The 22,645-nt window shown below is 35.8% G+C and overlaps 1 long non-coding RNA gene across 3 annotated transcripts in view; it reads right to left on the minus strand.

Annotated features, from left to right (window-relative positions):
* The window catches only part of LOC141506606 (uncharacterized), a 226,245-nt gene that overhangs the window by 76,283 nt on the left and 127,317 nt on the right, over positions 1-22,645 (minus strand). For all 3 annotated transcript variants that reach the window (XR_012473923.1, XR_012473924.1, XR_012473925.1), the window contains one exon: positions 6,994-7,168. This is a non-coding gene — a long non-coding RNA (uncharacterized LOC141506606). The remainder of the gene's footprint in view (positions 1-6,993; positions 7,169-22,645) is intronic.

The raw sequence follows: 22,645 nt of genomic DNA on the forward strand, positions 1-22,645 counted from the left end.
TGTTTGTGTCGGTGTGTGTGTGTGTGTGTGTGTGTGTGTGTGTGTGTGTGTGTGTGTGTAATTCAGAAGTAAATTATATTAGGATAAATTGTATTTCTAGGAATTTGGGAATATTGAATCATATAATTTAATGATTCTTTTGGGAAAGAGATATTTGTGCTATCTGATTTGTTTTGATATTAAATTGATATAATTGTCAATCGGTTACTTATGTTATATATTCTTTGCCTCATCTAACATCACACCTTTATGGTAAGGAAAATATCACAAATCATGACCCCCTTCTGGGATAAATATGTGGATTCATGCATTCATTACGTAATTGAATTAAGAAATTTTGCTTCAGGAGGAAGGAATTGTGCCACAGGAGTAGGAATGGACTAGGGACTGGGGAGGACATTTAAACACTTGTATTTGGTCTAATAAATGAAGATCTGGGAGATCTAGGAGATCTTGATGGAGATCTTGGTGTACAGGGAGAACTTGTCTCTCTTGTCTCCATCCCTTCAACATTCACCTGGGTAAAGCTTAAGTTAGTCTGGAAAGGGACTCAACAGTTTACTTAATATTAATTGATATCAATAAATCAATCAATCAATTAATCAATCAATCAATAAATGAATAAAATATTAATTGAAATCATTTACAATTTTAGCAAAGTCGCAGGATATAAGATAAATTTTCATTTATCATTTTCAGTCTTATAAATAATCCAAAAATCTTCATAAGAAGAATTAGAGAAAAAATATAATCATATAAATAATTAAAGAAGCTATAATATCCATGAAAGTATATCTTCCAAAATATATTCAAAGTCTATATGAATCTAATTACAATATACTCTATGTAAAAATGAAGACAGATTAAATTGATTAAAGAAACATTAATTTCTCATGGGTAGGTTAATCCAACATAATAACAATACTATCTAAATTAATTTATCTATTCAGGGTTATAACAATAAATTCAATATCCTATGTTATAGAACTAGAAATCATAACAAAATTCATGTGGAGGAACAAAGGTCAAGAATATAAAAACTAATAATGAGAAAAAAGAGGAAGTAAAGGCTATCAATCAGTACCAGAACTCAAATTATACAACAAAATGAAGTAATTTAAAATATTTTGTATTAGTTTTAAAAAAAGAGAGGTGGATGAGTAAATAGATTAGGTACACAATATATAATAGCAAACAAATGCAATAGCAGAGTGTTTGCTAAATCCAAAGACTGGGGAAGAGCTCACTATTTAACTAGGATACTGGAAAACATTCTGGCAGAAATTATATTTGGCTCAATGCCTCACATGGTATACTGAGATGAGTTCACCTCACTCACAAATACCTAAATGACCTAAGTATAAAAGGTCACATTATAGATAAATTAGAGGAACAAGTTAAAATTCCTTTTGGATCTATAGATAGGAAGTTTGTGATTAAATAAATGATAGAGAAGAACAGACAAGATTAAATAAACAATTTTAATTATGTAACATTTAAGAAATTTTGCACACATTTTTGCACAAATAAATCTATGTAAATAAATAATGTATAAAAATTAAAAGGGCAACTAGTAAATGGAGAAAAAAACTTAAAACAAGTTTTTCTGATAAATATCTCATATCCAAGATATGGGTTAGGAACTGAATCACATATAAAACATAGAACCATTCCCCAATAGATAAATAGCCAAAGTATACATTCTTCAAGGGAAGAAATCTAAGTTATCAATAATTATGCATAGAAAATACTCTAAATTAACTAATAGGTAGAGAAATAAGCATTAAAGCAACTTTGAAGTTCTATATTAGACTTATCAAAATGCAAAAAAAATGATCAAAGAAGAAAATGACAAATGTTAGAGGGGCTGTAAGAAAATAGGGACACTAGGGAACTGTTGGTGGATTTGGTTCAGCCACCCTGGAAAGGAGTTTGAAACTATGCCCAGAAAGTTATCAAACTTCATAGCCCTTTGACCTAGCTGTAACACTACTAGAACTATATTGCCCATCCAAAAAAATTTTTTAAAGTGAAAAATGTACAAAATGCTTGTATTTTATGCATATCTATATTTCTTTATAATAAAGTGTTAAAATATTAATATATGTATATCTATATAAATGATAGCTATATTAAAATATTTATAGAAGTTCATTTTGTGGTAACCAAAAATTGAAAACTGAAAGAATAACTAAACAAGCTATGGTATATGATATAATGGAATATTATTGTATAATAAGAAATGATGACATGGACAAGTCCAAAGAAAACTTTTTTGCTTTTGAAGATGATTGGATTAATTCACAGTTTCATCAACTTTGCCCTAGGTGTCACTATTTTCTCATAGACCCTCTAGCATTTGTCGTTTCCTCTTTTGTCACCTTTCCATTCTGGTGGGTCTGAAATAGAACCTCAAAGTTAATTTAATTTACATTTCTCTCCTTTATGAACTGAATTCTCTATCGAATGAAGTGAATTTAATGAGAAACAATATAAACAATAAAAAAAATATTATAGAGGGGCAGCTAGGTGGCGCAGTGGATAGAGCACTAGTCCTGGAGTCAGGAGTACCTGAGTTCAAATCCGACCTCAGACACTTAATAATTACCTAGCTGTGTGACCTTGGGCAAGCCACTTAACCCATTGCCTTGCAAAAAAAAAAAAAAAAAAAAAAAAAAAACCTAAAAACATTATAGAGAAAAACCATCTTTGAAAAACATGAGAACTCAGTCATAAAGGACAAGTTCAAAAGAATGAAAATGAAACACACCACTCACCTTATGACAGAGTGGTAATGAGCTAAAGAAACATACATTTTTTTTGGTTTATTTTTTGTTTGTTTTTTAGATTTTTCAAAGCAATGGGGTTAAGTGGCTTGCCCAAGGCCACACAGGTAGGTAATTATTAAGTGTCTGAGGTTGGATTTGAACTCAGGTACTCCTGACTCCAAGGCCAGTGCTCTATCCACTGCACCACCCAGCTGCCTCAGAGACATACATTTTAAGATGCATGTGTTGGCTAGTGTTTTCTTGAATTGTGTTGATATGTATGTATTAAGAGATTGCTTTTTAAACAGCTCAATGGTAGAGTAGTAGAAAATAAAGATTAATTTTTAAAGCAATTGCTTCATGAAAAACAAATATTATTTTCTAAATTTTTTTAATTTTTTGAAAGAAAAACAAACTATTAACAACATATGAAAGCATCCTCAAAGAGAATAATAAGAAAACACAAATTAAAACAACTCTGAGATTTTCCTTCATACTCATTAAATTGACAAGGTTGTCAAAAAAAGAGAAATGAAAATTATCAAAATTAATCAAAGCTATGATTTAGTACAATCCTTCTAGAAAACAATTTGGAATTATAACTATAAAAGTCACTTCAGTGTAAATATTCTTTAGTCAAACAATACAGACCTTATTATCTGTAAATGCTATTGAAAACAATGCCTTGTTTTATTGTATTCTACCTTATTGCAGTTCTCTAATATTGTAGGGGCTTTTGTTTTTGTTTTACAAACTGAAGATTTGTGACAACCCTATAGCAAGCAAATCAATTAGTGCCTTTTTATCCAACAGCATTGCTTACATCATGTCTCTGGGTTATATTTTACTAATTCTTGCAATATTTCAAACTTTTTCATTATTATTATTATATCTTCTATGGTAATCTGTGATCTTTGCTGTTACTCTTTTAACTATTTGGAAGTACCATGAACTTTGTCTACATAAGATGGTAAACTTAATAAATAAATGTTCCATGTATTGTAACTGCTCCACTGGCCATTCCCCTGACTCTCTCCCTTTCCTTTAGACTTCCTATTCCCTGAGACATAACAATATAGAAATTAGACCAACTAATTATGATGGTCTTTAAGTGTTCAAGGAAAAGAAAGAGTCAAGTGATGTGGCAAACTTAATTGCTATCTTATTTTAAGAAACTGTTATAACCACTCCACTATCTGATTAGTCAACAGTCATCAGTATTGAGGCAAGACCTTCCATCAACAAAAAGATTATGATTCACTCAGATGACTGTTAGCCTTTTTATCAATAAAGTAGTTTAATTAAGTATGTACATTTTAAAATGTAATACAATGACACACTTAATAGAAATAATATACTGTAAACATAACTTTTAAATGTACTAGGAAAACAAAAAATTCCTGTGAACTGCTTTAATGCAATATTCACTTTATTGCAGTGGTCTAAAACCTAACCCACAAAAATTCTGAGATATCCCTGTACCACTACTCCAATGATATAATATGAAAAATGTATAGCACTTATTTGTACAAAAATATTCATAGCAGCACTTTTTGTTGAAGCAAAACACTGGAAATCAATGTAGTGCCTGTTGTTTGGAGAATAACTGAATAAATAAAAGGGATAAATAAAAGTCCTAGGTGGATTTGCATGATCTGATGTAGAGTGAAATGAGAAATAGGAAAATAATTAATGTAACAACATTGTAAAGAAAAACATCTTTGGAAGACTTAAGTACTCTTATCAATGCAATGACCAACCATGACTCCAGAGGACTCTGATAAAACATACTTCCCACCACTTTACAGATTAGTGATGATCTAGAGGTACAGAATGAGGCTTACATTTTTGAATATTGCTAATGTCTATTTACTTTGCTTGACTAAGTATATATGTTACAAGGGAGATTTTGTTTGTTTTGCTTTGCGTTGTAGTTTTTAAGGTCAGGATTGAGGGTGGGGCTTATGATAGTGTAGTAGGAGAAAAAAAAATTGGTGCCAATGAAGCATTTTGAAATATACAAAAAGAGAGTCTGAGGAAAATGCAGACAAAGCATGACAGCTTTGGAACTAACATGATGCATTTTTATGTATTTAGGATTATAAAATCATGGATATAGAGCTGAAAGGAACAAAGAGAATATCAAATCCAACCCCCCCATATTTTACAAATAACAAAATAGACGCAGAGTATTGATCAGAATTATAAATCTAGTGTCTATGATAGGATCCATATGACACCACAGTGCTTCTTAATGAAGATTATTTTTCTAACTGTGAAGACAAAAATGTCCATTTTATTTGGTGTTTATTAAGTTCAGAATAAAAATAAATTCAAATTTTTACCTTCTTTGTTGTTAGTATATATAGCAATGTTCAGATTTTGTGGCATTTGTCAAGTTCAAGAGTGAAGATGGTGGAGAGAAGCCAGGAATTTTCCTGCACTCTCCCAATCTTCCTTCAGAAACAATGTTAATCAAGTCTCCAAATGTATTCTTGACACAACCCACAAAAAGAACAAATTAGAGCATTTTCCAGCTTCAAGATATCTAGAAATGTCAGTCTCACTAGGGTGAAGGGAGCAAAAATGAATACAGCGCAGGAAGCTGAGACCAAGAAGGTGGAGTGCAGATGAGGCCAACCTGAGTGTTTGTGGTGCAGAGATCTACAATAGAAGCCCCTGAATCCTGGCTCAGCAGAGCAATGCCATAACATGCCAGCTGAGAGGCTCCAAAACAGGTACTTCAGGTCCCCTGTTCAGTCAACATGACTGGTGTTTAGATGACTCCAGTCTGTTGAGCCTAAAATTAGGCTAAATTAGCCTTAAAAAAAGCAGAAGGTCTTTGAGTAGACCCTTCCTACACAAAAAGGTGGGGCAGCAGAATCCACTGTCAAAGCACTGTCAAATAGAAATCTATTTTGAAAGTATGGAAGAGCAAAACACTATCTCAGAAGAGGACAGCAGAAAAATACTGCATAAAGAATATCAGTTTATCTCCAGTCCAAAAAGACTTCTTGGAAGAACTTTAAAAGTATTTTTAAAAATCAAGTAGAAAAATTGGGAAAATAAATGCAAGAGAAATTCATCATCTTGAAAAAGGAAGAACAAAAATTGACTGAATAAAACAAATCTTTTAAAAAATAAATTGAGAAAAAGGAAAAAAATAATTCTTTTAAAAATAGCATTGACCAAATGAAAAAGCTGATGCAAAAGCTAACTGAAAGAAAATAATGCATTCAAAAATAGAATAGGACAAGTAGAAACTAATGACTCTATGAGATCAAAAATCAGTCAAGCAAAAATTTTAAAAGTGAAAAAATAGAAGAAAATGTAAAATATCTCCTTGAAAAAACAACTGATCTGGAAAATAAATCCAGAAGAGATAATTTAAGAATTACTAAAATATCTGAAAGACATGATCACCAAAAGAGCCTAAACAACATCTTTCAAGAAAACATCAAGGAAAACTGCACTAATATCCCAGACATTGAAAGAATTCATCAATCATCTCCTGAAAGGAATCCCAAAATGAAAACTCCAAGAAATATTGTAGCCAAATTTCAGAATTATCAGGTCAAAAAGAAAATACTGCGGGCAGGCAGAAAGAAACAATTCAAATAAAAAGGAACCACAATCAGGATTACACAGGATTTGACAGCAAGAATATTAAAGAAGAGAAGGACCTGGAATACAATATTCTGGAGGGCAAGGGAATTTGGATTACAACCAAGAATCAACTATCCAACAAAACTGAATATACTCTTCCAGGGGAAAAATAGGCTTTTAACAAAATAGGTGACTTAAATTTTCTTAATGAAAAAAATCAGAGCTGAAGAGAAAATTTGATTGTTAAATATAACTCAAGAGACACATAAAAATATAAATGGGGAAAAGAAAAAGAATGTTATCCAATAGGATTAATTTGGTTGGATTTCTACATGGGAGGAGAATATTTATAACTGTTGATAAATTTATCACTATTAGAGGGAGTATACTTCGACAGAAGGCAAGGACATAAGTTGATTTTAATGGGATGATATAAAAAAATTAAGACATTAAAAGGGGGGGGATTATACTGGGACTGGAGGAAGGGAGAGAAGGAATGGAATAATTACATCACATGAAAAGACACAACAGTGTTTGTCCTTCATTTTTATAGAAGACTACAACATCAGGGAGGTGAATTGGATTGGAGGGGGGGGCAGGGCTGTGCCAAGTCACTAACCTCACTTTCTTCTCCAGAGTCATCTGGGTCCAGTGGACTGGATATGAATCAGGATGACTGATAGCCATGAATGCTAGTCAATTGGGGTTACATGGTCAAGTGTCTGAGACTGGATTCGAACTCCCATCCTCCTGACTCCAAGGCTAGTCTTCTATCCACTGTGTCACCTATTGGCCTATTACAAAAGAGAGAGAAAGAAGGGAGGAGGGGTGAGAATTACTTGAATCTTACTTTCATCAGATTTGACTCAAGGAGGGAATAACACATAGACTCAGCTGTGTTTTGAAGTTTATCTTACCCTACAGAGAATTATTTAAAAATAGAATAGGGCAAGTAGAAACTAATGACTCTATAAGATATCAAGAATCAGGCAGAGCCAAGATGGCATCAGGCAGAGCCAAGATGGCGACATGAAGGGATCGAGTCTTAGGAGCTCTCTGATAAAAACTCATAAACTAAGGACTCTAACTAAACTTTCGAGAGACAGAACCCACAAAGGGACCCAGTGAGGCAGTTCTCCTACTCAAGGTAACCTGGGAAAGAGCAGAAAGGCTCTGCTCCCTGGGGTTGGAGGGGTGGCCCGCTGGAGGGGTGGTGCGCTGGAGGGAAAGAACTTCAGCCTCCCAGAGGCAGCCCCAGGGCGCTGGGAGCCATGGATCACAGCAGTGGGGGAGTCTCCTGAGCTGCACCCCAGGGAGCACCGGGCACAAAGTGGGGGAACAGCGGGGGACCTCTGACAGAGGGAGCACGTGGAGCCCAGCCCCCAGGGCACACTGCAAGCAGCTTGGTCTTTCAGCAGCCTAGACCTGGAAACAGAAGCAGGTGGAGCCGGTAAGCAGGAGCCCCCAGGGCACGAGCCCATTGAGCTGCTGGAGGGGAGTAAAGATAGAGAGTTCTGTCCTCTGTCCCAGGAACAGGACTCTGGGGCTCTGACCACATTCAGATCCTGATTGCAGTCTAGGCCCCCCCCATAGAACAACAGGGCCCCCCCACCTCGGCCCCGTGGCAGAGGGGGGTGCTTATGGTCATTCACAGACCAGGAGGGACTACAGAACCTCACACACTGAGACCCTTGTGGGAGTGTTCCAAAAGCTCAGGAAGCACCTCAAAAAACAAGCTTAGGCTGGGAAAATGAACAAGCAAAGAAACAAAAGGAATACCATTGAGAAATATTTTACAAATGAGCCCAAGAAGGATCAAAATACTCAGTCTGAAGATGAGGAAGCACAAGCTCCTGCATCTAAAGACTCCAAGAAAAACAGAAATTGGGTTCAGCCTATGATAGATCTCAAAAAAGACTTTGAAAATCAAATGAGGGAGTTGGAAGAAAAACTGGGTAAAGAAATGAGAGGAGATGCAGGAAAAATATGAAAATGAAGTCAGCAGCTTAGTCAAGGAAATCCAAAAAAATGCTGAAGAAAATAGCATGCTAAAAACCAGCTTAGGTCAAATGGATAAAACAGTTCAAAAAGTTATTGAGGAGAACAATGCTTTAAAAATTGGCCAGATGGAAAAAGAGATAAGAAAAGTCTCTGGGGAGAACAAATCCTTCAAACAAAGAATAGAATTCAGGGAGATTGATGAATTTATGAGAAACCAGGAATCAATATTTCAAAACCAAAAAAATGAAAAATTAGAAAAAATGTGAAATATCTCATTGAAAAAACAACTGATATGGAAAACAGACTTAGGAAAGATAATTTGAAAATTATTGGAATACCTGAAAGTCATGATCAAGAAAAGAGCCTTGACATCATTTTCAAAGAATTACTACAGGAAAATTGCCCTAATATTCTAGAAGCAGAAGGTAAAATAGAAATGGAGAGAATCCACCGATCCCCCCGAGAAAGAGATCCCAAAAAACCAACCCCCAGGAATATTATAGCCAAGTTCCAGAACTCCCAAGTCAAAAAGAAAATATTACAAGCAGCCAGAAGGACACAGTTCAAATATCGTGGAGCTGCAGTCAGGATCACACAGGACTTAGCAGCAACTACATTGGAAGCTCGTAGGGCTTGGAATACAATATACCGGAAGGCAAAAGAGCTTAGAATGCAGCCAAGAATGAACTACCCAGCAAAGCTGAATGTCCTCTTCCAGGGAAAAAGATGGACTTTCAATGAACCAGGGGAATTTCAAAGGTTCCTTTTGGAATGGCCAGAGCTGAACAGAAGATTTGATCTTCAGATACAGGACTCAGGTGAAGCATGGAGATTGGAGGAGAGGGTGTAAATATGAGGGACTTAATGAGGATGAACTGCATGTATAGAAAAATGATACTGATAATACTCATATGAACCTCAATTAATAGAGCAGGTAGAAGGAGCTTTTATAGTTGAAGCACAGGAGAAAGCTGAATTTGAAGATAAAATATGGCGTAAAAATGGAGTCAATAGGAAAAAAGGGAAATGGAATGGGAGAAAGAAAAAGGAGAGGGGGAATAGTCCAAGATATTTCACATAATAAGATTTTTTTTTATTACAATGATATGGAAGGGGGGGAGGCAAGGGGGAATGAGGGAACCTTTGCTCTCATCAGAGATGGCTAGGAGAGGAAACAGCAAATATACTCAATGGGGTATAGACAACTGGAGTAAGAAGGAGTGGGGAGCAGGGGGTAAGGGTGGGGATGTGAATAAAGGAGGAGCGGATGGACCATGGGAGGACAGTGGTCAGATATAACACATTTTCTTTTTTACTTCTTGCAAGGGGCTGGGATTGGATGGCCTGCTCAGAACCCATAGGGCCAGGTGGATTCTGGGCCTATGGGGTGGTATAGGGGCTCAGGGTTTCTTGGCCCCAGGACCAGGGATCTGTCTGCTGTGCCACTCAGCGACCCTACAGCAGAGTCAGAGTGAAAGGAGAGAGAAAATATAGTACATGGTAGTGGAGAAATAAGAAAGGAGGGAGTTGCGATCAGCAATGGCAACGTTGGAAAAATATGGAAGTAACTTTTGTGATGGACTATCATAAAGAATGTGATCCACTCACGACAGAGTTGATGGTGTTGGAACAAAGACTGAAGCACATTTTTTGTTATTATTATTTGGGGGAGGGTGCTGGGCAGGTGGGTCTGGGTGGCCTGCCTGGGGCCACATAGTGGGGTGATCTTTGGGTGTCTGAGGCCGGATTTGGACCCAGGTACTCCTGGCTCAAGGGCCAATGCTCTGTCTGCCACCCAGCCACCCCTACTATTATTACTATTTTATTTTATTTTGGGTCTTTTTTTTCTTCTTTCTGGTTTTTGCAGGGCAGTGGGGATTGGGTGGCTTGCATGTCACATGGCTGGGTGATTATTGGGTTTGTGAGGCTGGATATGGACTCGGGTGCTCATGGCTCCAGGGCTGGTGCTTCGTCCATTGCGCCACCTGGCCATACCTACAATTATTACTATTATTTTTTATTTTAATTTTTTTCTCTCCCCTTTACTTTTCTGCCCAAGCAAGTCTATCTATATTCCATGGGGGAGGGGTATTTTGTTTACTTGTAAACAAGTATATTTTATTAATGTAAAAAAAAATTTGTACAAAATGAGAATAAAAAAATAAATTAAACCCCCCCCCAAAAAGAATCAGTCAAGCAAAAATTTAAAAAGTGAAAAAAATTGAAGAAAATGTAAAATATCTCCTTGAAAAAGGAGATTTAGGAAAAAAGAGAATTAGGACAGGAAAGGGGAAAGGAGAAGAGAAATTGACAGAAGGGGGAAGGTAGGGAAAAACAAAAGAGGAAAGGGGAAAGAAAAGGGAGGGAGGCTGATGGAAGATAGGGCAGATTGAAGGAGGACATGATCAGAAACAAAACACTGATGAGGAGGAATAGAGTGAAAGGAGAGAAAAAAATATAAATTGGGGGAAGTTAGCAGGAGGGTGATACAGAGTTGGTACTCATAACTGCAAAATGTGATTGGGATGAAGACTCTCATATAATGGAAGTGGACAGCAGAATGGAATGAAAACCAAAAAATCCTATAATATGTTGTTTACAAAAAACACATTTGAAGCAGATAAGTACGGACAGAGAAAAGGTAAAAGGCTGGAACAGAATATATTGTGCTTCAACTGAAGTGGGAAAAAGCAGGGGTAGCAATCCTTATCTCATACAAAGCAAAAAATATATCTCATTAAAAGGGATAAGGAAGAAAATTACATCTTCTTAAAAGGTACCATAGACTATGATGTAATATAAATACTAAACATATATGCCTCAAAAGGCACAGTATCCAAATTCTTAGAGGAGAAGTTAAATGAGTTACAAGAAAACATAGACAACAAAACTATATGAGTGGGCTATCTCAAGATCCTTCTCTCAAAATTAGATAAATCTAATCATAAAATAAACAAGAAAGAAGTTAAAGAGGAGAATAGAATTTTAGATATGATAGAACTCTGGAAAAAACTGAATGAGGTTAGAAAGGAATATACCTTCTTCTCTATGGTACATGGCACATACACAAAAATTGACCATGTATTAGGACATTAAAAACCTCACAACCAAATGCAGAAAGGCAGAAATTTTAAATGCATTTTCTTTTTTTATATAAATATTTTATTTTTTCCCAATTATATACAGTAGTAGTTTCTACCTATCATTTTTGTAAGGTTTTGAATTTTACAATTTCCCCCTAACCTCCCTTCCTTCCTCCCCCATCCCTCAGAAGGCAGTCTGATAATCTTTACATTTTTCCATGTTATGCATTGATAAAAATTGAATGTGTTGAGAGAAAAACCATATCCTTGAGGAAAAAATAAAATATTAGAGACAGCAAAATTGTGCTCTACATAAGACAACTTTAAAAAAAAATGAAGGTAATAGTCTTTGGTCTTGGTTTAAATTCCACAGTTCTTTCCTTAGATACAGATGGTATTCTGTCACAGATACCCTAAAATTGTCCCTGATTATTGCATTGATGGAATGAGCAAGCCCATTAAGCTTGATCATCACCCCCATGTTGCTGTTAGGGTGTACAATGTCCTTCTGGTTCTGTTCATCTCCTTCAGCATCAGTTCATTAAATACATCCTTTTCAAATCATGAGGCAATAAAAATCACATGTAATAAAGGACCATGGAAAGATAGACTAAAATTAATTAGAAACTAAATTTAATTTTAAAGAATGAGTAAATCAAACAACAATCATAGAAATAATTAATATTTTTTCCAAGACAATGACAATGATGAAACAGTATACTAAAACTTGTAGCATACAATCAAAGGAGTTATTAGGAGAAATTTTATATCTTGAAATGTTTACATGATTAAAAAAAGAAAGAAAACACCAATGAATTGAGTTGGGGGAAAAACAAATTAAAAATTCCTAATTAAATAGCAAATTAGAAATTCTGAAAATCAAAGTCAAAACTAATAAAATTGAAAGTAAGAAAACTTTTATGGAAAAATAATAATAAAATAGATAAACCTTTGGTTAATCTGATTATTTTTAAAAAAGAGAGAAAGCCAAATTACAAATATTAAAAATGAAAAGGGTATCTGTCAAATTCAGAATTAAAAAATGAAAATGTATTTTAAAGAACTCTGGCTTAATAAAGGAATTGTAGCTCTTATATCCTGAAAGATCACCAAAACAGAGTGCAGCATAGGGTTCTCTACTAGCATTACATGAACAATGATGTTTTTTTCAAAAGGGACAAAAAGTTATGTGAGAACAGGAGTTGTAGTTCCTCCTCTTGTCTCCCCTACTATACCCACACAGGGACAGAGACATAATAGAAGCTCACTATGTATCAAGCTGAATTGAATTAAATGGTCTGCTAAGTGTATTCTGCCATGTTTGTCAAAGAAGACACCTGGAATTACTATGTGATACCATCTAACACATAGGTCACCAACATTAAAGATTATTTCTAATGATTCATTTCATGATGTCTCACAGGATAATTCCAAATGGAATCCATTTCCACCTAAACTCTTTTCAAAAACTCTCTTCTCAAGAAGCCTTTCCTGATCTCCCTCCCCATAGTTGTTGAAATCCTCCCTTTCAAAATTATCTTGGTTAATTTTGTTTGTGTACATTTGGTTCATCTCTTCCCAACAAAATGGAAGCTCTTTGAAGGTATAGGCTATTTCACCTTTTTTTCTTTGTATTCCCAACATGTTGATTGATGGATCAGCTGACTGGTTTTCTAGATCTACTTGGAAGAAAAGGGAGGGGGATTCCTGAAGCAGTCCATTCCCTTTGTTCTTTCTGACTTCTGCAACAGTCAAATCTCAGCAATACTTTGTCATTTCACACTGTTAGGAGAACTTTCACTAGTCTCTTCCTGGAAAGATACTGAGTTCCCACTTTGGGTGTAGCCCTCCTACTCCTCCCTACCTATTGCATCTTCTGGCACATGACTTGACCCCATTTCTTCAAACCCACCCAGAATGCAACACCATAGGTGAGTTCCTTTAAGATTCAGCTTGATTGGGGTGGCTAGGTGGTGCAGTGGATAGAGCACCAGCCCTGGAGTCAGGAGTACCTGAATTCAAACAGGCCTCAGACATTTAATAATTACCTAGCTGTGTAGCCTTGGGCAAGCCACTTAACCCCATTTGCCTTGCAAAAACCTAAAAAATAAATAAAATAAAATAAAATAAAATAAAATAAAACAAAACAAAACAAAACAAAATAAAATAATAAAAAAGATTCAGCTTGATTTATGCACCAACTTTACTCTATTGCAACAGACTATCAGACTAATTTATAGAGTCACAAAATCTCAGCATTGAAAGGGCAACTTCTTTCTGAGGCATGAAATTCAAAGTGCTGTCCCTTCTCTGTTATCATGGAGAGGGACATGATACAATGAATTCAAAAGAGAAGATAATACAATAGTTACTTAAACACTTTAATTCCTGGACATTGCCAATATGAATATTTGCTTTGCTTGACTGTGTTTATTTGTTATAAAGGAGCTTTTTTTTTTTATTTGGGGATGGGGGTTGTTTTTTTATTTTTATATTTTCTGGAGAGCAAAGTATCAAGTTTCAGAGGGGTGGGTTATGATGGATGAGGAATTATTCCTGGAGAGACAGAAAATTTACTAAGCTCCTCGAGATTTTTAATCAAATGAAAAAATATTACTCATAATTTTGCATCTTATATAGCCTCAAATTGAATCGAACTAAAGATAAAAGAAGGAAGTCCTGGCGTATGAAAAAATAAGGGGTGATCATATTGTTAGTTGTTATACCCTGACTTCGGACTCACCAGAAGGATTGGTTCAACAAATTCAAGGCAAAACAACAAAATGGGAAAGATGTGATTTCATCAGCTTGGAATGCTAGTGTGAGGTCCTGATATAAGGAACTCTTAGCAATAGAGGTCACCATACCACAAACTCTCTCTATCAATAGAGATCACCATTCTTAGGAAGATCTGAGTTAAAATCTGGCCCCAGACACTTATTCTCTGTGTGACCCTGGACAAATCACTGAAAACTTGCTTTGCCTCAGTTTTCTCATCTAAAAAATGAGATGAAGAGAAAATGACAAACCACTCCAGTATTTTTTTTGCCAAAAACACCCTAAATGGGGTCACGAAGAGTTGTTCATGACTGAACAAGGAAAAAAAAACATAAGTCTGACTGTCATTGTCCTACTTAATAAGTTTTAGTGGTTGCCTAAAATTTCAAGGATGAAATAAAGTCCTCCTTTTGACATTTAAAGGTCTCCACAGTCTGGATTTCACTTATTTCTAGACCAAGAGTTCCTAACATTTTTTTTTTATGTCATGGATCCTTTTGACAATATGGTGAGGTCAATGGATCCTTCTCAGAATGATATTTTTAAATACATAAAATAAGGTATGCAAGATTACAAGGAAACCAATTATATTGATATATAGTTGTCAGAATATAAATAGTATAGAAGTAGATCTACACTACAGAAATATTGAAGCAATGATGAGTATTAAATAATATTTCATAATCTCTGCAATAGGAAAATATTTGTGATTTCTACTGGCAACAAAGTCAGAGATACTGCCAATGCTACTCTGGTTTGTTACCTACATGAATAATTGAATAAAATGCTAAATTTCAGGTAGAAACTACTGAAAATAAAGATGTAATTTTTTTCCGATCCAAGTTCATGATCCTCTGAAAATCTATCTGAGGACCTTCCATCAATGAACTCCAGGTTAAGAATCCCTGATTTCATGCTATTCTCCCTAAAGCAATTCACATTGAAGGCAAACTAGCCTTTGCATTGTTCATTGTCCTTATTTTATGTCCAGTCCAAGCTCTGTGATTTATGTACAAGCTATCCCTCATTCCTGGAATGTTCTCCCTCCTCACCTTCACCTTTTGGAATAGCCATTCAACTGCCACTGCTCCACTGGGTCCTTCCTTTGGTCCCAATTTTTAGATTCCTACCCAACTTCCTGAAATTATTTTGAATATTTGAATGTATTTTAATAGAGGTAACATGGAATAATGGAAGATGCATGGTCTAGTTGTGCCTCTAATATAATGAGCAAATCATTTAACCTCACTGTGTCCCCAGGTATCTCTGAGATGATAAAAAATCTGAAGTCAGGATACAGGAAGTTTCTCATCAAAACAACACCTTAGAATAAGGAAATCACTGGTCCAATTTTTTTATTTAATAGTATTTTTCCCAATGACATATAAAGACAATTTTTAACATTTATTTTTTGTAAAGACTTTGAGTTCCCTCCTTCCTTTCTCCCTTCCCAAGATAGCAAGCAATCTGATATAGGTTATTGTTCAATTTTTTAAAACCCAAACTGTTAATAAATATTTATAGGTGTTCATGTTGTTTCCCTCCCTCCTCCAATAGGGCATACATTTCTTGAAAGCAAAGATTGTTTTATATTTTTATTTGGTTATATTGTATTTTGTATTCTCGGTACTTGGCAGTAAGTAACTTATTGAATGGAGGAGAATGTAATGAAACTGAAAGAAGTGATAAATTCAAGAGAATTACTTGAAGCAAAAACAAAAACAAACAAAAACAGACTCACAGAGATAGTAATTATGAAAGAGAAAATTTGAACCCAGATCACTCCAAACTGACACTAAGGAGGTCACCAAATTTTCAACTTAGTGACAGGATTCTATGAGGAAAAAATGACCTGTTGCCTAAGGAAACACTTTGCCTCAGGGCAAAGTTTCTCCTTGACAGAAACAGAGGTAACTTGCATAGAGGAGACCAAGTAAGAAGAGGCAGCAGTAGTTGCCCAAATGGCCCCGATACCTCCCCCAGAGGAAAATTGATGACATCAGGTTTGAAAAGATTCCTTGAAATTCTTAAAAGAAGTTGTCATGAAAATACAAAGTCTGGTTGGATACCAGTGTTTTGAATTCCAGAGGTGTCAGGGAGAATTTGGTCATTAAAAACATCAAGGAACCTAGGAATGTTCCAACTTCCCCACAGAATATTAGGGCAAATTTGACAAGAATAATTCTGAGTATCATAAGCCACACTTCCTCCTTTCTCCAGAATTGGAAATCTCCTGGTAAACAAAGGCATGAAAGAAAGAAAGAAAGAAAGAAAGAAAGAAAGAAAGAAAGAAAGAAAGAAAGAAAGAAAAGAAAAGAAAAGAAAAGAAAAGAAAAGAAAAGAAAAGAAAAGAAAAGAAAAGAAAAGAAAAGAAAAGAAAAGAAAAGAAAGCCATCAGCACCACTAGAACTTGAAAACAAAACTAGTTCTGGCTCCTGTCAATTGACTCATATTGGAGCTTGGATAAGACCATGACTGAAATTCATTCCCTTTCCCTCCCTCCATTTGGAATCACCAAATTTTGCCAGTGTCAGACTTGTTCTCTCTTTTCCTCCTTCCCTCCTTCCTTCCTTCCTTCCTTCCTTCCTTCCTTCCTTCCTTCCTTCCTTCCTTCCTTCCTTCTCTCTCTCTCCCTCCCTCTCCTCCCTCTGTCCCCAACCCCTCCTCTCTCTCACACACACATACACATGCACAAAGAAAAAGAATTTTTCTATTTCCAAATGTTTAAATGCATTTATATTTCCACACCTTACAACAAGAATTGTCTCACATCTAACAGTGATCCAGTCAAGGGTGACTACTTTCAAATTATTATATTTAATTTCTTTTATAAGGACAGAACAGAATTTACTCTGTGGGTTTATTTTATCCAAATAACTCCTTTTCCCATATAAGGCAGGGTGCACTGTTGGCTGGAGTAAGTTGTGTTTTCCTTATTAAGAAATATACAAAGTCAGAAAATTGTGTGTTCACTGCTGTATGCTCCCCAATCTCAAATGTCAAGTAGGTGCCCAGACAAGCAGAATCTCTATCCAAGGGCTGGAGGGGCTATACATCACTTGATGTACTTGGGTACATTTGTACTTGGGTACTTTCTTTACTTGGATAAATTTGGGTATCAGGCAGGGTCTACAGATCCACACATAACCCCTTGAAGAAATGACTTTTTCTTAAGTGTCTGAGTGTTGAATCATAGATTTAGTCTTTGAGGGAACTCTAGAGATTAACTAGTCCGAATGCCTCATTTTATAGGAAAGGAAACCAAGACTTTGGAGAGGTCTCTAAATTCAATGTTTTTACCTCTGATCCATAATATCGCTTATTTTCACTTGTTTCTTGGGCTCCCAGGTCAGAGTAAATAGACAGATATTATCTTTCCATGATCATTCCTCTTTTTCTTTAAAGACAAGAGTATACTTATCAGTGAGTAACACACTTTAAAATGGCATGTGCCAAGTTAAAACTTTATAGAGATGGACATGCCATCTGGTCAAAGCAAGCAGCAATTACATCTTTACCCTGACATATTTCCCTTTTTAGTAACACTTAGCTCAGAGTATTATATACATTATTCAAGAGCCCATAATATGCCCAACACTGTCCTAAGCACAGGGGACAAAACAAGAGAAGATATAATGCTGCCCTCAGGAATTTTAGATGATTCTCATATGAAACAAACTGGAGTTTCAGAGCAAACAACATGAAGTCAAAAATGATTTGGCCCTTTGTATTGTATTTTATTTGTATTGTAAGCATCCATCATGCCTGATTTTGGATTGCATACCTCTTATCCCCTATCTTGTCTCCTCTATATTTAAGGACGTAGAGAGAATTTTAAATGTAGAGATATACAATGAAGGGGAAACTTTTTTTTGAATTTCCATCCTTGCTTTTAGTTCTAATCTCTCTTCTATGTGACAGCTTTTCAAATAGTGGAAGGCACTAAATCTCTACATTTAAAGTCCTCCCTAAGTCTCCTCCTAAAAGCGAGGATGGAAGTTACAAAAAAAGTTAAATTTGGGTTAGATATAAGAAAAAAATCATCCTAACTAGAGCTATCCAAACATAGAAAGTACTCATTTCAAATGTGGTAAGTAGGTTCCTCCTTCATTGTAAGTCTTTGAGCAAAGGCTAAATATCCATTTATCAGATACATCAAAGGGAGAGATTTTTATTCAGATATGGTATGGCTTATTAAGTTTTCCCTTTCAACAAAATTCTGTGATTTCATAACTTGAGGGCAAAGAAGTTGACTCTAACTTTATTGGTAGGAGCTATCTTCATTCCTCAGCAGGCAGCTTTTCTAGATTTTAGAAAGGCTATGGAAACAGAACAAACAAGGACCATCAAAATCATCTAGTTCAGTTCCCTCATTTTACAGATCCTAAGTGGGAAGGGGGTCCATTTAAGGGCCACACACTGAGCTAGTCCCAGAGCTAGGACTAGATCTAAGATTTCCTAACTCCCAATCCAAGGGTCTTTCCTCTACTCCAAATTTTACCATGGCCAGTCTAAAACCACCTATGCCCTGAGCTTTACAGTTTGCAAAACTAGCTCCAATAGAATCAAGTTCCCAGTGAAAACACCCAAAAGAAGAGTTCTGACCAAATACAATAAATGGTCCATAAGGAATGCTAAATATATGACACACTATGGTGTGGTTTGGCATCAGAAGACCTGGATTCACATTCTGGCTTTGGCATTTATTTCCTTGAGTAGGTCATTTAAATCTCCCTGTGCCTCTATTTCACCTGTAAAATGAGGGGATCGAATAACATGATCTCTAATATTCCTTCCAGTTCTAAATATATGATCCTTGATTCATTTTTCTTTCTTTTTTTGAAATTTTTTTCAACAAATGTCTAATTTTGAGTCAGGAGAATCTGGATTGAAATTCTTTCTCTGATAGATACTTTGTCATCATGTGCAAGATCTTAACCTCTTAATGCCCTTCCCAGGTGATACTAAAAGACTATAAAATACAGAAAAACTTGCTCATCTGCATTGGCAGAATGAGTTGTCATTCAATGTACCCTACACAGATGACATCATGGGTCTAGACCCTCAAAATGTATGTAAATATGATTATCATTAATCAGTAGCATAGTTTTAATCCAAATTATTAAGTTTCTATGCTACACACTAGAAACAGAAAGATAAAACAAAAAATAACATCTGCCCTCAAGGAGCTCACATTCTACTTAAGAAATATGATATGTAAACAGATAAATATGCATGATAATTTGAGGAGGAGGAAATAAATTCTCACAACTAAAGGGATCAGAGGTAATGGCCCAAGATAGGAACTCCAAATGAAGCTAAGGATTCCAAAGGAAGAGGTGGAATTGAGGAGTATATTCCAGACCAAAAGTAGGGATCAATTGTTCTAACCACCCACATGCTTCAATCTAGGCCAGAAGCATTTAAATTTGTGAGTTAGCTGGCAGTAACTAAAGCTGATGTTTTTAGTCATGGAACAGACAAAAGCTAAGTGGTCTTCCCAAGGATTGAACCAAGGACCTTGGCCATAGTGTGTCATATTCTGAGTTCCTGGGAAAGCTAACAATTGATCAAATCTCTGCTGGGTCCAGATGAAATACTAGTGCTCATGCTCTCAATTAAATACTAGACCCAAAGAATTAACTAAAGTCTGCTGATTCAGTGTCATTTGGGTGAATGTAGCCAATAATGATATGTGAGAATAGTGACTAGATTCACCATTGTTTTCCTTGCCAAACTGTGCAGCCAACTCAAGATTATCTGGTGATGGGGGACAGAGAAAGAAACTCAATGAGGTTGGCAGAGTTCATGTTAATGTCCTTTAATAAAATAGTTTATTTAGGACTGAAGCATGAAAAACTTTAAATCTCATTCCAAATCTCCATTTGGGCCCCAGTTACAGAAATTCTCCAGTGGGTGGGGAGTATACTGCATCTGGGTTTCCCTTCAATGATCAAGAGCTTTTTCTGCCAGAAGAATATTGATTCTGTCACTTGGCCTGCTGACTGCTGGTCAATAGCCCAGTATTCTTCACCCAATAAGACTGTTTCCGATGGGGCCGCCACATTGAATCTCCAGCAATCCAAGAGAAAGCCAGACTTGGTAGGGAGAGGAATTAAATTATTGTTATTCTCTCCACATCTCTCCCATCCATACTGTTTCCAAGAGAATAAAACCTAGGGAACATCACAGATTCCTACACGAAGTACATGAATTGGAAGCATTGACGCATTGACTGATGGAATGACCAACTTATTATGTATGCTGTAATGTAACCACATTCTGATTACTGCACCTTTCCTGTTATTAAGGAGCTTGGAGAACCTCAGTCAGACTTTGGCTTTCCTCCTTGGGGCATAAACATTAGCTGGAGTTAGAAAGTAAGCTCTCCTCTCTCATTTTACAGATGAAAATACTGAGGTACAGATAATGGAGTATTGCTATTCCAAGAAAGAGGTAAAACATTTTCTTCTTAGAGTTGTACTATCCACTTCTGCATTAAAAAACACCATCAAACAGGACTCATGGAGTCAATGTGGATATGACAGCATTCACCTCAATCACTAGACATAGTTTAATAATTATATTCATGGAGTCATGACAGTGAAGATTGCATATTCTGTCAGATAAAGTAAGGGTAGTTTTGACCTTTATAATAAGGCATTTCACATTGTCCTCCTCCAGAGAGAGTAATTCTGTCTCAAATATTTTGTAACCCCAGGAAAGTCACTTAACCTTTATCTATCACAGTTTCTCTATCTGTAAAATGGGGATAATAAAATAACCTATGCCCCAGAGTTGTTGTAAGCATAAAATTAGATAAAGTGCTTTATAAACTTTAAAGCATGGTGTTAGCTATTTGTTTTTTTTATTATTATTGGTACAAGAATCTTAGAAGTATTAGTATTCTCAGGCTCTTCAGATAATATCTAGGGTAGCAACTTTAATTAAAAAAAAGAGTCAACCATCCCCAACAATTGTCATCCACAGGACAGGCAAGTCAGCTGAAATAAAAAACAAGTCTCCCTAAAGGAGAAATAGGAGGCAGTATATACCAATCAAATCAAAGTACCACCATTTTGTCTACCTAAATCCCCTCAGACCTGTAAGGATGCAGCCCAGAACTCTGAATCCAAAGTCTTAGGATTAGAAATTCTTCCAGTCCAATGGCCACAGTCATACCTATGTAGACACAGCCTGGCAACTGCCCCTGTGATACTATCAACAGGTACAATTACTGAAGAACCAAAGAAGAAAACTCATCACCAAAGTCCTTGGCCATGTCAAATAGTTCAACATTGAGAACTGATATCAGTGGAAATGGAAATAAAGAAGAGACCATTCCATCCACTTAACTGCTATACCCTAAGGTCCTTGGAACTTTTCCATATTACTTACAGCTGAAACCTTACATATGTGTCTACTCCATTTGAGCTCCCTGAGAGCAGGAATTATTTTGCTTCACAAAAGTTTGTCCACTTAACACCTAGCACAACTTTGTACACAATAAGTATTTAAATGCTTTTCCTTCCTTCCTTCCTTCCTTCCTTCCTTCCTTCCTTCCTTCCTTCCCTCCTTCTTTTCTTCCTTCCCTTGTTTCCTTCCTTCCTTCCATCCTTTCTTTCCTTTTCCTTTCTACCTTCCTTTCTTCATTTCTTTCTCTTAAAATTGCTGATTCCTGGTTCTCTCTCTCTCTCTCTCTCTCTCTCTCTCTCTCTCTCTCTCTCTCACACACACACACACACACACACACAACAACAACAACAACCAAATAGGTACTTCTACAAATTCTCTTGTGCTTATTTTGTATATATCTTATATATTTTGTATATATCTTATCATATACATAAATGTTGTCTCCTCCTATAAAATATAAGCTTCTTAAAAGCAGGAACTGATTCATTTTTGTGATTATATGTGTTTAGCACAGCACCCTCTGTTTTTAAATAACAATTATTTCCAAACAGCAAATGGTAAGTGCTTATCAATACTTGCTGATTGGTTGAATTGTTGGATAGGGGATATCATTGGAAATGACTGTGCTATAGAAATAGAATGTGCTGGTTTGTAAGAGCATCAGAGTAAGAAGATGTGGATCCATGTTTGAAAGTGTGCTGTACATATTCCTTCACCCCTTCTCCCCTGCAAGCTAAAATATTTTATAAATGCACCCCCCATCTAAAGTTCACATTTCTAGAGCATTTTGAGTTTTTTCTACTTATAGTATTTTATCTTTTTTATCAGAATCAACATGCTATTTACTATGTCACAATAAAGCAGTCACTTCCCCTCAGGGAGCTTCAATTTCCTCATCTAGAAAAATGGAGAAAATAATGTTTTCTTCCTCTACATGTAAGCAAGTGGATTTGTAAAATTTAAAGTGCTCTAAACAAAACCAATCACCAAAGA

This window comes from Macrotis lagotis, chromosome 1, assembly GCF_037893015.1.
Source record: "Macrotis lagotis isolate mMagLag1 chromosome 1, bilby.v1.9.chrom.fasta, whole genome shotgun sequence".
In the NCBI taxonomy this organism is placed as follows: domain Eukaryota; kingdom Metazoa; phylum Chordata; class Mammalia; order Peramelemorphia; family Peramelidae; genus Macrotis; species Macrotis lagotis.